The following is a 15,447-nucleotide window of genomic DNA, read 5'->3' as shown; positions in this document are numbered from 1 at the left end:
ATAAAACCTTCTCTTCCCAAAAGAGCCTCACAGGCCACGGTTTTGCGTATTTACTGGTACAAGACATATGGAGAAATGACTCTCATTGTCAGGAATTCTCATTTGATGAAAAACCTGGACAGGATCAACTACATGCAGAGCCTTTATTTGCCCTCACAAGAGAATCATTGCTTGTTTGGGCAGGGAAGATTTGAGGCCTTTTTGTAAAATTATAAAAGAAAACTAATTCAGTATTCATTCATGTATATAAACAATGAATTAATTCAAGTTAGATAAAGTGGAATATATGAGATTGCTTCCTCAACTATTACAACCAAGCAAAGTTTTCATCTGACTGGAAAGAACTACACAATAATCTGAAACAAAGCTGTATAATTCCCATCATTGTTACCGTATGGGTGGTCACTGGCTTTGATGCTGATATCAGTAGTTTCCTTTTCTGGATCTATACTTGCTCCACTGGTAGGAGTTGAACCTAGTTTCCCATCTCCAGACACTGCAGAGACTAATGTCACACGGAAATATTCATTTAACTCCGGAATGTCATCATCAATAACATGCAAATTTAACACCTAGAGAAGGACCAAATCATGGAGAAATCAAACCATGCAACATTCTTTGATTAGTCAGTCAGCTGTATCTGCTGTATAGTTCTGAAAGCAAAGGACACTATTTTTGCTCTCCACATAAATTCAACTAATTTCTAAGATAACATTTTATGTCTAGAATATGCTTTCCAAAAACAATGCTTCCAAGCTACTGGAAATGGAAGGCATATTTTCTGAATTGTTTCAAACTACATAAATAAGTGATAATAAATACTTGTTTGGTTGGTTTTGTATATCTTCACAAAAGCAGAGTTTAATTTCCATGTACTGAACATGAAATATCTGATAAATTTTAAAATCTTTTTGAAATTATGCTTATGAAGAGACATTACAGTGATTAATCCAATTTAGAGAGCAAATAAATTGAGCTTATTATACCACCTGACACTTTGACCTGCAGATCATACGATTTACTAACATAACCTTGCTCTAAACACGCTAACACATTCACTTCAGAAAATTCCATCTTTCTTTATGTTTCGATATGGTCGGACAAACATATAGAAAACATTTAAGTAGCTGATCATATTTAGAGGCATGGTAATGAGTAGATTACAAATGTCAGTTGAAAGTCCCTTAGGATATCCCACCTGAAGAGCAGCTTGCTACCAGCCCGTTTCTTAGAGCCATGCACATTAGCTCCTCTGTATGTATGCAGTAAATTGGACCAGTAAGCTGTGTAGCAAGAGCCTACATCAGCCATTTTCTGCCACTAGATAGAGTAATGTGGGCCTCGTCTATGTTGCCATGCTAGAAAAGCTTTGGAAATTTCTGCTATATATGATTGTATGAAATGCAGTAATATCATTTCACAGAGAAATAAAGCTGAATGAACAAACTATTATAACATGAATGAACTATTTTCAGATACCACACGCTTTTGCCAGTCATCACATTATCCAGATTCACAGTTCTAGTGAAGTCACTGGGATCCCTGCAAATGACTTCAGCGAATTTGAGTCCACATTGACTTCTGCAGCCTGATATAAGTGAAACTGAGGATGGTATTTTCTACTCACAATTCATCCTTATTATACAAACAATAATAGAAAGTGTATGTTGTTTCTACAGTACTGTGGTCCCGCACCACTTCTTCAAATAAATTTAACAATTCTGTGCTGTACATCAGGATTGAATTCATTGAAACAGATTATTTTTATTTCTATTTCTAGCACACGCTGTTTATTACCACAGAATTTTAATCATAGGACAGCCCACGTTGGATGGGACATCAAAAGATGAAGTTCAATGTTTCATGGAAAAAAAAAAAATAGATGAAATAATCCAGCACCATGTTCAACTGCATCTTAAGCACCCCTGGTGATGGGAATTCTACCATAGAACCATACATTGGTTTGGGCTGGAAGGGACCTTAAAGCCCACCCAGCGCCACCCCCTGCCATGGGCAGGGACACCTCCCCCCAGCCCAGGCTGCCCTCAGCCCCATCCAGCCTGGCCTTGGGCTCTGCCAGGGATGGGGCAGCCGCAGCTCCTCTGGGCAGCCTGGGCCTGGGCCTCACCGCCCTCTGAGGGAAGAATTTCCTCCTTCGCCCCCTCCCTCGCCCTGCTGCCCACGCTGCTGTTGGTGCAGCCCAGGGTACGGGTGGCTTTCTGGGCTGCAAGCACACATTGCCGGCTCATGTCGAGCTTCTCATCAACCACCACGCCCAGGTCCTTCCCCCCCCAAGGGGTGCTCTCAGTGCTTTCTCTGCCCAGCCTGTGTTTGTGCTTGGGATTGCCCTGGCCCAGATGCTGAGGTCGGGACAACCCGACCCTGTCCCTAAGGAAGTCGTTCCAGTAGTTGTAAAAAATTTCAAGACAAAACCTCTCCCACTCTATCTTTGTACTCTTTGCCCTCTGTCTTCTCCTGTGGTTTCTTGAGAAGAGAGAGCCTCTGTCAACTCTGGAGCTGCCCTTTAGGTACTGTAATAATGGGATCAAAGTCCCCTTCTAAAGGGTGAAAAGATCTAACCCCTTGAGTCTTTCCTTAGAGGACAGGTTCTCCAGCTCTTTGATCATCTTTCTGGCCCTCTTTTGGACCTCCAGTCTGCCCACATAATTTTTTAATTGTGGGCCTCTGTAGCTTTGAATTCCTACTCTTCAGTGTATCCTGGTATCCTGGTATTTCTTTTTTCTTTTTCTTTTTTTTTTAAACTAATTCAGATAAGGAATTTCGTAAGACTTTTAGAAAGCTTTCTCAGAAGCAGCTAAAGCTTCCCTTATGTATCATTTCTCTTTCTCTCCCCCAACTCAGAGATGCAATTCTGATTACCAATTTCAGGTGTCTCTAAGGCCAGAATATTGAATAATTTCCTTATGTTCCAGTTGCTCGCACACTTTATGCAGAGGAATAGATTAAAGCAGACAGTAATCATTTCAGGGAGACTCAAAAACAGCTATTGTTACAAGAACACCTTTAATCTCCTGTTTCTGATTTTGAATTTAAAAGGAGACAGAACCTGGATAGCCTTGAGTGCAAGAACAGCAATGAATCTTACTATTGCCTATTTAATTGTTGTGGACATAAATTTGAGTTACAACACTCAGATCAAACCTGATCATTTTCCAATTTCGAAAGTACATGGACTATCTACACTTTTTAAAGTATATGTACACATACACATAAATACAGTTAATATTTTTTATGTATATGTACATATATCTAATATGTACATGCACACATGGTGACTTTTGAACTGACATATACACAGAGCTACAAATAACACTTTCTTGTTGTCAGGGATGGAAAAAAAGAAAGAAAGAAAATATATATATAACAAAAAAATAACAACATAAAATAACAAAATAAAAAATAATAAGAAGAAAAGCCATGTGAAGTAAACACTCTCTAGTATGCAAACCAGCCAAGCACCCTCAGAAGGTATTTTCCAGGAGGTTTGTAAAGGACAGGATGAATTGTTAATAGGAAGGTAGGGTTTACCTCTGATCTCTGCCAAGGAACGAATGTGATAGTGCCACTGCTATTAGAAAAATCGGTAACAGAGTAATTAATGCCAGTGGAATCAACCTGTGAGATAATGTACTTTATATACACATAGTCTAGGGCTCCCCTTGTACGCTCCACAACACAGGATATAGTGGAACCTTCATCAGCAGTCTGGAAGAAAGCAAAAATTTGGAACGTTTATTACTGTCAAAGTAAATCAAGGCAATTTCATTAAATAACACGAAAATATTTAATGCCAGACAAATGTTCAAGTAAAAAATTGCTGTCATGTTACTTTCAGCTCTTTTGGAGTGTTAGGAAGCTGAAACTGACCTTGATGCCAATCAGAACAATCCTAGTGGAATCTGCAAAAGTCTGATGCCTCCCTGAGGACTATTAAGGTAACAAATAACAATACACTGCAGTTCGTCCTGGACACAACCCCTTTCCTAAAACTATGCGTCAGAGACAGAATCAATATGCTTGAAATGTACCTGTCGAAAGCAAATGAAACTATTGCTTTATAATAACGTCAATATTGTAATTTTCCTTAGCAATAATTTAAAGAAAGATTTGGATCAGCACTTTCTCTAACCAGACACACTATGGATAGAAATAAACTATACCATCATCATTCAGAAAAACAGATTTTTCTCTTCTACTGTCCTCCTTACAATTCTGTATCTTCACAGATAACATGACTTCTGCAGCGACAACTTCACGTCTCTGGAATGAAGCTTTAATTGGTACTGACCTTCTATTTTAGAAAATAACGTTCATAAAATTAACATAGAAAATAATTTTATCTGAAAGTTATTGGAAAGGTTAAAGCTATCTTATGCATTAGATAAATTTCAGGGCTGCTTTGTAAGAAAGCATAGATACTGTGTGTGACTTCAGCTGCCTAGTAGACAGATATGCACAGTTAAACTACTGGTAAAAAAATGCTGTGTTCCTGCATCACCACTAAGAGCTCTAATACTTCCCTGGTGAAATGGACATATGATAGGTGCAAAACAATTACCGTGCCATATAATTATTTTTTTTCTTCATGGTTGGCTGATGATCTGTGGCATCACAGCGTATCAGAGGTACTTGAACCTGAAGGAATCTATTATCATAGCATATGGTAGGCACACAATAAGCAAACTGAACCAAACTGAAAACTAGTATCACTCAGGCAAGACAGTTATTTTAAAAACATCATAAGCACTTTGATTAAAAAAGAATGTAATTAAAGCTCATAAGAGTTCCCAAATGAAAACTATATTAAATTTTTTTTTCCACAAAATAATCCAATACCAGTAGAGATAGCTATCATGTTATTCCCCCTTATAATTGATTAAAGAAGTAAAGAATGATTTATGTTTATTTCAAGCCTCCTCAAAAAGTAGCAAGTTTACACTCTGCATATAGAATGGATACCACTGAAAAAAGATTTCATCTGTTAAAACTAAAACAACAAAAAAAACCACTACTAAATCAACCAACTGACATCAAACATATGCAAATTATAACTTAGTTTATGACAGCAAATGAAGGTGGAAAAATCCATAACACTTTGTCATTGCATGATCTCTAGTAAAATTATCTCAAACACATCATGTGACACAGAAAACTAAAATAAAAATCTTTGCAATAATCCATTCTCAAAAAAAAACCAGAGAATTAAATCTTACATTTTAACTGGTAACTCAAATGTAACAGAAGTGAAGGTAAAATATTTTTCTAGAAAAAAAAAATTAAGCCTTAGTCTTCAGTTTATATAGTAAACTAAATTTTCTTAACCATTTTTTTCTTTAGTTTTTTAAAATTATATAGTAAATCCCAGTGGAACTGAGGTTGTATTAACAGAACATATGCATCTCCAAATCCTAGGAAAAGTTTGCTTAACCACAAAAGCAAACACTGCAAAATCTAGGGTTTGTTCAGGTCACTTGGTCCTGCCATTTAGCTTTCTGTGCCTGAAATATCACCTACAATTTCCATTATGACCACCTTACCTCAGGGATACATGCTCCAGTGAAGCCAAATAAACCATTAGCATTATCACTTTTCTGTATTCTTAATCTTGCTGTGGTGTTTTCTTGTGAAATTCGAGCTCCACCACGCACAGAAATGAGCTTTAGTATGAATAATTCTTCTCCTTCTTCCTCTTTGTCATCCTTTGCAGACACGATGAATGATTTATTGGTCTCTCCTTGCCAATACTCCAAATACCCAGAGACAGGGTGGACATCACTTTTTGCAGGAGTTGCATGAAGTTCATAGATCTCTGCTCGTGTCAACTTACGCTCATAAAGCCTTACATCCTGCATTAACCCTGTGTACCTACTGCTGCCGTTGATTCCTGCTCCAATTCTTACTATTCCTGGACCTGAGAAGGAAATTATAATTTTTTCTCATGTTATTGTATTTGTATGAAACAGTCAGCAACTGACTACCTGTTTTTCTTAAAAACCAATGGTAAACTGTTCATTGTCCCTGGATGAGGAATCATATTGATCTTGAGATCCAAAATCAGGAGGTTCCTTGAGCCTCATCTCAATGTTACAGGTAAGTCCTCACAGGCCAAACAATTCCATCCTATGCTGTCCAAGTTTTTCATCCTATTAGTTCTAGCAGCACATTATCATCATCCCTCATTTTTATAAGTCTTAGAGACTTGAGGCTCCCTCTTTCCTCCACAGATTTTCAGAGCAGAACTGCAACCCCTTTTAGCCCTTGTTTTGCTGAACAAATCCTACTTTGTTTCCCTCTGCTAGGGCAGCTGATCCATTCTGATGATACTCATGATTACTGCATTAACCCTTCTGGACATCCATTTCATCCACCACACTGTAATTCCATGCAAATTCCAAACTCTTTTTACAACAGCATTTATATTTCTCTGTCTCCAAACTATAGGATCACAGCTGCCTCATATTCATTCCTACTCTATCCTATTCTGTGCCATGCTATGCTCTTGTGCTAAAACACACACATCAGCTGTTTTCAGTTGCCTTTCAGAAAACGAAAGAAAACAAACAAACAAAAAAAGCTGTGCTCTTCAGTGTATTGTCATACATATGACACTGAGTGGCAGTTGTAGAGATGAGCAACCACAGGAACTGATAAAAGTCCCAGGGCACAAAGTGGAGGATGCTGAGAAAAACTGGGCTGCTATGCACACCACTGTGTATTACCCAACATTCAACGGAGAGAGATGACATACTTGCCTTACTATTGCATTATCCCCAGACACACGCCATCCCCACTAATAAAGAAAATTTACAGCACAGACATATCCTTCTAGCAATAAAAGCATAATTGCATTTCACATATATTTGTTCTAGAAACCGAGGGAGGGAAAAAAAAAAACCTCTCAGCCTCTCAGCTTAGCTACAGTACTGCAAGTGTGATGGAAATTACTAATTGCAGAAGTACTATTCTTTTTACAAATGGAAAATTTGATTTCTTAAACTTCAACCTGGAATTTTAAAAGCAGAAATAAAATAGTACACCATACAATTAATAGTCCTCTACTCTCACTCAACATCGCAGCAGTTTGAATTTTTTAGAACATTCACACAATTTCCATAGGCTTTCTGAAAATCCTCAAAGAATTCTTATCCATTCCTTTCAATTAACTTAACAGATATAATCATTTCAGTGTATTTCTTCCACCTTTGAAGTGGCTAGACTATGCATTTCAGAGCTTTATATATGGAGAAAAATAGCAAAGGCTCACCATCAAGAATTGCTTCTCCTTTTAGACTCTTCATTCCTCCCAGAACTAGAATTCCATCAACGTAAAATTCAATTATACTTTCATCCAGAGTAATCAGAACGTGAAGCCAAGTATTCTCATCCAGGTATTTCATGACTGATGTTTTAGCCATGTATGTCATATTGGACCCTAATGCTGTATAATGAAGCACTACAGAAACATGAGAATCATTTGTCTGAATTTTCACACCATAATATAAAGTCCCATTATCGTTATCCTTTTCAACTATATAGCCATCTGTACTGACATTAGGAATTAACCAAGCTGAAAATGTAAAATTGGTTACTGCATTATTTCCATTGTTATGGGTATTCAGGACCGATAATGCCAAATGCATCCTCTTTTCCACTGAAATACAGAGCGTCTGTTCCACTGTGATGGCGCCTCATGTGGGGCTGTGATTGTACTGAGCTTGGGAATGATCCAAGCAACAAGAAATCTACCATTGATGGCAGTCCAGCTTGGAAGGTACTAGACAGTATTTCCCAACCTAGTCGGACAACACCAAAGGTGCCTTGCTGTCTCCAGATGGTGAAGTCCGTAATATAGGAAAGGTCATCTTCAGAAAGAGTATCTTCCACTATCTCTCTGTCCTGGCTCTCTGGATCTATAACAAACACTCCAAAAGGGTCATCATTGAAAGGGATCATGACAGTTACAGTAGGACTGGTTTCAGATAACTGACCACCAGGACCAGGAGACCCACCTGCGTAATAGAAGTTAGAGTAAAAGTTAATGATTAAACAACACACTCAGAAAAAAGTTTCAAAGTACTTTTTTTTTTTTTTAATAAAACAAGTTTCTAAAAAAACCTCAAACCCTCCTTTAAGATCCTCTGGACTTATAGCAAATGATCTAACTTGAAAATTACATAGGTTAATTGTATTATTCTTAAAACACTGTGCTGATGTAATTTCAGTAGAAAACAAACCCACATGCTATTTTTCAGCTGTAAAACACACAGATGTCTTTCAGGTGAAACATGACAAGGTCCATCTTTTCTTAATTAGCCAATAAGGTAGGTTACCTTTGATTCGTTTGATAAGCATGGGGGCCAAATTCAATTCTTGTATTGCTCAAAGACTTACAGGAATAGAGAATGGCAAAATCTTGCCTGTTGCCTCTGATACAGAAGTACATACACCTTGCAGAAACAGTAACCAGTTGTGTGTTAAAACTGCTGCCCAGTCCTGGTGTTAGTCATCTATCTTTGCACAGTAAGAATTCATGATATGAAGATCATGTTGTGAATGGAGAATCTCCGTGTTCAAAGTGTACAGTGATCTACCTGTTATAAGCAGGAAATCTTTTGTACATCCGTATGGACTTCACTTACAGGAAAGGCCAACACACATTTTCACTTGTATCAGAGCACAGAAGACCATGAATAGTACTAAAGTGGAATTAATCCAGATTAGGAAATGTGTCCAGTAGCAATTTAAAGTTGTAATTTAAGTCATGTGAAGTGGTAACTACAAGTATTTTACCTCCTCTAGGGAAACAAACAAACAAAAAAGCAACCTCTATTATGGTAGACACACATAACCTTTAATACCTTTGTTATTTCTTTGTTAGTATCTTTGTTTTATATTTTGTGCATGGAGATCTATGTATCTGAAATTCAGAACTCTTGGTTTTTGAAATGAAACTTCTGAACTTTAAGAAGTTTAATTTCAAAAACCAAGAGGCATCCCTTTTAAAGTTCAGATCACCAAAATGTGTTTAACAGTAATTCGGGAACTGAGTAACTCTCTATATATGGAAATCAAGATTAAATGAAAAATAAGACCTAAAACCTTACCAGAAAAGCATAGGATATCAAGACATGATTCAAAGCAATGCTCTTTCTAGTGTTGGTTTCTTTTTGATTGATTAAACATAACTCTTTTCTACCAGATATGAAGGAAATGGTGATATGGAAGACAATACCTGAAGCATTCACCAACTTTAGAATGTAAAATTCATTGAATTCAGGAATTCTATCTGAAATGGCACGTAGTGTTATTGACTTCGACCTTTCACCATCCATGAAGCACACAGTCCCATAAGTTTCATAGAATTCTTCTCCTGGCTTCAGTGCAGAGTTATTATCAAACAACTGCCAGGTCAAAGAAACATTGCCGAAGTGTCCTCTGTGTCTCAAAATCCTGTTCAGTGATACAGAAAGAATGAGAGTCCTGGCAGGCATGCATCAGCGTTGAGTAGAAAAGGAAAATGTGGAGACTCCTTTTACTGTAATCTTCCTTACAGTAAGAAGTAATATACTATGTAATATAAAGTAAAATGCTAATATACTACAACTGTTCCATGAAGCCTTCCTTTTAAAGGCAACCACTTTTGCAGTACAATTCTACTCCCGGAATACGTACTTTAGAAAACAGAAGTAGCATACGCAGGTCCATGCAGAATACTACTGTGAAGCTACACATCACTGTGTCTTGTAATTCCAATTTATAATAATAAATATGAATGCATAATAGTTCAGAAAGTTAACATTAAAAATTAATATACTTGGACACTCTTAGACAGGAAAGAGAATCATCTACATTTAACCACAAACGTTTCTCCTTTCAGTCATCAAGTCTACTTAAACTTTTTCTTACACTTGTATTAAATTAGAATTACATTCTACGGCTTTCAGAAATCTACTGTTATTTGTGATTAAGAACGTAGTAAATGAAAAGATTTTTTTTTTTTTGGTAACTATCTGCTAACACAATTACACTAATTTCAAAAAGGCACTACAAATAAAAAGTGACCCATACAGTGCCTTTATTAAGAGTGCGCTTACATACAGGAAGTTTGCTTCTGTCGGTTTGCACGGTGACATAAAATGCCTTATAAATAGATTATATCAGGTTGAAGAATTAGTTCAGCTAAACTAGTCCAGCCACAGCAACACATTTATGTTGTTTCTGCTTCCAAAGGTTTTTCTTCTGTGGCGTTAACCAGGGTGCTCTATCCCAGCTGTGTAGCGCTGCTGCACTAACTCCAATTACCTCATTAAAACCTCTGTGTTTTCGGTGGTTTGGTTACATGCTACTTTGACCACTTTTTTATATGCTACACAACTGTCAAAGTAGTGACAGTATGGAAGAGACAGATCCCTAGTAAATATATTTTATCAATGATGACTGAGCAGGTTCCTCAGATGTTGGAGATCTTGGTATCCTATAATTCCATAAAGCACCTGTATATAAGCATGTTTACATCAAAACAATATTCTTAACACCACCAAATCCACAAAAATTATCCTGCAGATTAGACTATAAAGGACAAAAAAACAACAAAGCCCAAAACAGTGAACAGCACAACAACAAACACACAATGAACTTAATATCCTCTTTTCTTGAGACTATTCATATTTCAGATGTATTGACACAAGCATAAAGAACCAATTCACAGCCATAAGCATCTGCTTCAAGGCTTTAAAACAAACAGACAAAAAAAAAAGGATGATTTTTTAAATGCAAGAAGAACCTCTTCCCTAACTATTTGCACTATCGCATTTATTGTGACCTAACTTCTCTTTACAGCCTGTCTCAAGATTTCTTAACGAAAAATCATTTTTTCATCCAATTAAAACCCCATAGTAAATTTATGAAATGAATGTAACAAGGCGAGATGCCAAGTGCATTCAATTTTTAACCCTGCTAATTCTTCAATATATCATGGTGGCACAAAGGAAAATACTTTCAAAGGTCAGACTAATGAAGAGTGTCACATCCGGACTTTAAGTATAGATTTCAATCTGTAATTAACAGATAAAAGAAAAAAAAAATACAAAAACAGAAAGAAAGAATACAGTAGTTTGCAGTTGAAAATTTCAAAGATGGGTACAAAAAGCCACCTAGTGCCACACAGTTTTATTTAGCTATTTGTTGAGTGGTTTTTTTTCTTTTTCTGTCAGCCTAGGTTATATTGTGCTCAATCATTCAGATTTTTCTGTATCTACAGGTTCCTGAGATTATAACAGAACATCAATGCTGAAGTCTTATTTAGTTACATTTCAACATGAGCTTCTGTGCACTTTTTAATATTTACTGTGTACTCCATAGTATTACAGGTGATGTCTTCAACACATTACAAATCATTTAATCCAAAATTTTGTAAAACTGTTTTTCTATAGTGCACTTCTATCAATGCACACTTGTGCATTTGATTTAATCAAAGTGCTATTTATAAAGTACCACATACACCAGTTCCAAAAGAGTGCAAAGATATTCTTTAAACGTTACTTACCAAAAAATGTTACTTTTGCCTTCTTCAACTGGCTTCTCTAAAGGTTCCAAAGAGAAAATTCCATTAGGATCATCATTTGCTTCAATAATAACTGTTGCCATTCCAGCCTTAAAGATAACTGTATCTCCTAAAAAAGAGGACAATTATTATTATTAAAATTGGAATCAGAAATGTAGGTAACTCTAAATCCAATTATGTTTTCTACTCACTACAATTGCTTTTATACAAAGAAAAGGACAATTATAAAAGTCAGTGAAAAACAGAATTTGAGGTATTCAGCAGCAGGCAAATCAGAGTAAAAGTATTTAAGTAGTGTACCATCCAGAGAGCAAGACGTAAGATTTTCAGGAAAAATGACATGAACTGAGAAGATGTGATTCTTACTACACAGTATCCTTGCATGTAGTTGTTATGTGAGGTAACATTTTCTGTTTGATCATCTGGACAAGTCAAAAGAATAAGATATTCAGAGGTACAGAATAAAAGAGTAAGGTATTCAGAGAGCCCCGACCTTCTTTAGACCTAGAAGAAAAGTATTGCATTTAAACTAAATACAAGCTATGAGCAATGTCTAAGAGTTTATTCACTCCCATATCAAAGAATATCTAAAAGGAAGAAACATAAGATTCTTATTATGTAGATGGGAAGCTAGCAGGCTTTCAGTGTGCATATTAGTACAGGTAAATATTAAGGGATGTTAATTCTAACTCCATTGCATTGTCCATAGATGAACATAATGTGTCCACACCCACCCCATTTTTTGTCTTCTTTGAAAGTGTCCGACTAAATTTTGTTCCACGTTAAACAATGTGCTTATTCCTCTAACTTCATATACCTCTATTTGTATTTTCTCTCAGGAACAACAGTCCCCAAAAAAATTTCAGAACAGTCAAGGCCACTGTATGTAACCAATCATAGAAAGAAAACCAACTTTTGCTTTCAGGAATATGTATAGAAATATTCTTTATTCTTAGTGATTCTAGAATGGCTGTAAAACTATATGATGCTCATTTTAGAGGAAAAAGGAGGCTATGGATACCCATTCCCCATGTGCTAGGAGAAAAGCCATGATATGTTCCCAATGGGGTAGTATTGGGAGCTACCAGTAGATCCTGAAGAAAGTTATTAAAGTAGAAAGAGACAACAAAAGAGAAAACTTATGAAGGAAGAAGAATGGTTTTGTCTAATCCTTTCCCTAGTCTGATATTTTATAAGAGACCTGGGTACTACAGTGAATACCAGCCGACCTTGGGAAATAGCTTAGCTGCCTTATACTCAAATTACTGCTTTCCCTGTCAACCTCTGGCTGCCTGCTACCAATGTTCAGGGAAGGATTCAACTCAAGATCAATGCTGCCTTGTGAGAAACTCACAGGCCAGCCGCAGGGTGTCCACTGTAGCATGACCTCAATCACTTCAGTCTTATCGACTGCTAAAGACTAAGACCATCAGAGACTGTAATGAGAACTAAGATGCTTAGCGTGCTTACAGATGAAGAAATCTAATTTTAGGTTTCCTAATCTTGAATTGAATACCTGGTAGGTATTTTACTTTGAGAACGTGTCACACAATCTGAAGGTATAGTCTGATGGTTAATTGCCATCATCTTTCTTTGCTTTATTAAATTACAGCCCCTCAGGTTTCAATGGCTGATTCAATACAGCTTTGCTTTGCATTGCAAAGATTTGCAGCAGATTCAGAGCCTGTTATTACCTCTCAACTAGAGAACAGTAAAAAATGAAGGGCAGTAAATTAAAATTTGATAACACAATTGCAAATGACTCTCCCACAACACCATGAGTTTTGTTGGAGCTAGGTGTGGGGAGGGTCTTTATTAAATACTTAGGGCTCTGGAAAAATTATGAATTTCTTATACTTCACTTTTATTTTCTCATGTATATTACATAACAGTGATAATTTATTCTAAAAGATATGTATTTCAAAAACGTGAGGAATGGGCTGAATAATTTTGGTCATTCCTTTTTAAGTGTAAACTTTGAAAAATAAATAAATAAACAAAAATACGTTATTTCTAAGGTAATAAATCCTTTCTTTAGAGGTGGTCCCCTGGGTAAATTGTGACATATATTTTTCTGCAAATTAAGCCTTTTAAAACTATAGTCTCAGAGTGAAAAAAATGTATGCATACTTTTCGCTACTAATAAAATAGAGCAATTACATACCCTTCCTCCAAAATATGGCAGTTCTGTTTGTTTTTACAAAAATCATGTAGTTTTGTAATACACTCTGGAGCATGAAAAAAATAACTAAAAGAATACCTCTTTTCCTAAGACTGTTGGGTACTAAATTTTGTTTTTTTTTTTTTTTGCTTTGTGTTTTTGTATTGAAGTCCATCTAATTTGGAGCATTTATATTTGAAAAGGGACTTTCACTCCAGTTGTTTTTGCAGGCAAAGTATCAACTCTATCATTTGATTTTTGTTTCCAATAAAATAATTAAGGATGAAAATTCAAACACAGTATGCATTTATTGTATAAAAATCTTGAAGCAAACATTATTCGTATAATTCTTGGCATTTAAATATTGCTTTATGATAAGACCAAGATACTAAGAAATTGCCAGCAAAAAAAAAAAAAAAAAAAAGGAAGACTTACCTGTAGAATTGAAAAGGATAATATAAAATGTTTCATCAGTTTCAGGGGTATCATCATCGTTGATATACACAGATAAATTCTGCTCCCTTTCTCCAACATCAAACAAAATGACACTGTTCTTTCCACTGGGAACAAAGTCTCCCTCTTCAGCTGTTGCATCTCCATTAACAGTAATATACTGGACAACAACAGCGACATCAGCAGATCCATTCCTTAGGACTGTAAAGTTTGCAACACTTCCTTCTTGAACACTCACTGTCACAGGTTCTGAAAATACAAAAGCAACAAATCTGTCTGAGTTCAAGCCTGAGTTGCTTGCATTTGCTCTGTTTTCTTAATTCTCTCTAGTAGGATCTTCCTCTTCAATGAAACAATAAGATGTATGTGATAAAGGTAGGAAATAATTCAGGTACGAGAGAATATTTTGTACCTTGCCTCCTAACTGATCTCAACATCAACAAAGAGAAAAATGACACACACAAAAAAATGGGAAGGTTCTGAAGGAAACAAATATAAATTAAATACAAAAAAAAAAAAAAGTTTGGGGAGCTTTTCCACTTGCTCTTTTGGGATTACGATTTCGCAATGATCTGGTTTGTGAAAAAAATCCGTTTTAGGTAGTGTATGTATTCCACATTTATAAACAATAATATCTAACCTGCAAAATAAATGGGATCATCATTCTTTGTTATTTGTAAAATTGCAGTGGTTACATTGCCCAGCCTGGCTCCACCGGTAGCATTGAATAAACTGATGGTGAATACTTCCTCCTCTTCAGGCACCTGAAAGTATTAAGACATTAATTTCTAGCATACAAAACACTGAAGAATTTAAAATGAAAAGTTAGGGGGATTAATAAGCCAGAGATTTCTGAGTGTTGTTTTTATTTGTCAGTCCTTATGTGTCTCAAGAGGGATGATAATTCATACAGTTATACAGAAATTATCATCCATCTACAGTTTTTGTAAGTAAGTCCCTTCCTCTTTATCTTGCACAGATGACCCAAAAGTTACCTTCCAGTTTTATGTTTCTGATACATGTAGTTTTTTTTACAGCTTTATTTATTTATCATTAGGTGTAATCTTTCTTATATTACTTCAAATTTATCAGCATATAGGATTAGGATTGAAATTAGGATTCCAGTTATCAAGATACGAGTCTCAGTCAAACTTTCCTATAACTTTACCACAGTACAATTACTCTCAGCTTCTACCTTTTTTGTTTAGAGGTATGCACAGCTTCTGAAATTTCTCTATGATTTGCAGAC

At 36.0% G+C, this 15,447-nt stretch overlaps 1 pseudogene across 1 annotated transcript in view; it reads right to left on the bottom strand.

The window, feature by feature from the left end:
• Positions 1–15,447, bottom strand: part of LOC310891618 (adhesion G-protein coupled receptor V1-like) — a 74,517-nt pseudogene that overhangs the window by 30,967 nt on the left and 28,103 nt on the right. The window contains exons 16-23 of the transcript in view: positions 14,839–14,962; positions 14,181–14,447; positions 11,567–11,693; positions 9,254–9,471; positions 7,286–8,030; positions 5,559–5,932; positions 3,550–3,726; positions 392–572 (exon numbers count right to left, since the gene is read on the bottom strand). The product of the transcript in view is annotated as an adhesion G-protein coupled receptor V1-like (transcript). The remainder of the gene's footprint in view (positions 1–391; positions 573–3,549; positions 3,727–5,558; positions 5,933–7,285; positions 8,031–9,253; positions 9,472–11,566; positions 11,694–14,180; positions 14,448–14,838; positions 14,963–15,447) is intronic.

This window comes from Anser anser, assembly GCF_964211835.1.
Source record: "Anser anser genome assembly, contig: HAP1_SCAFFOLD_198, whole genome shotgun sequence".
Classification (NCBI taxonomy): Eukaryota; Metazoa; Chordata; class Aves; order Anseriformes; family Anatidae; genus Anser; species Anser anser.
This window is presented reverse-complemented; position numbering and strand designations above follow the sequence as displayed.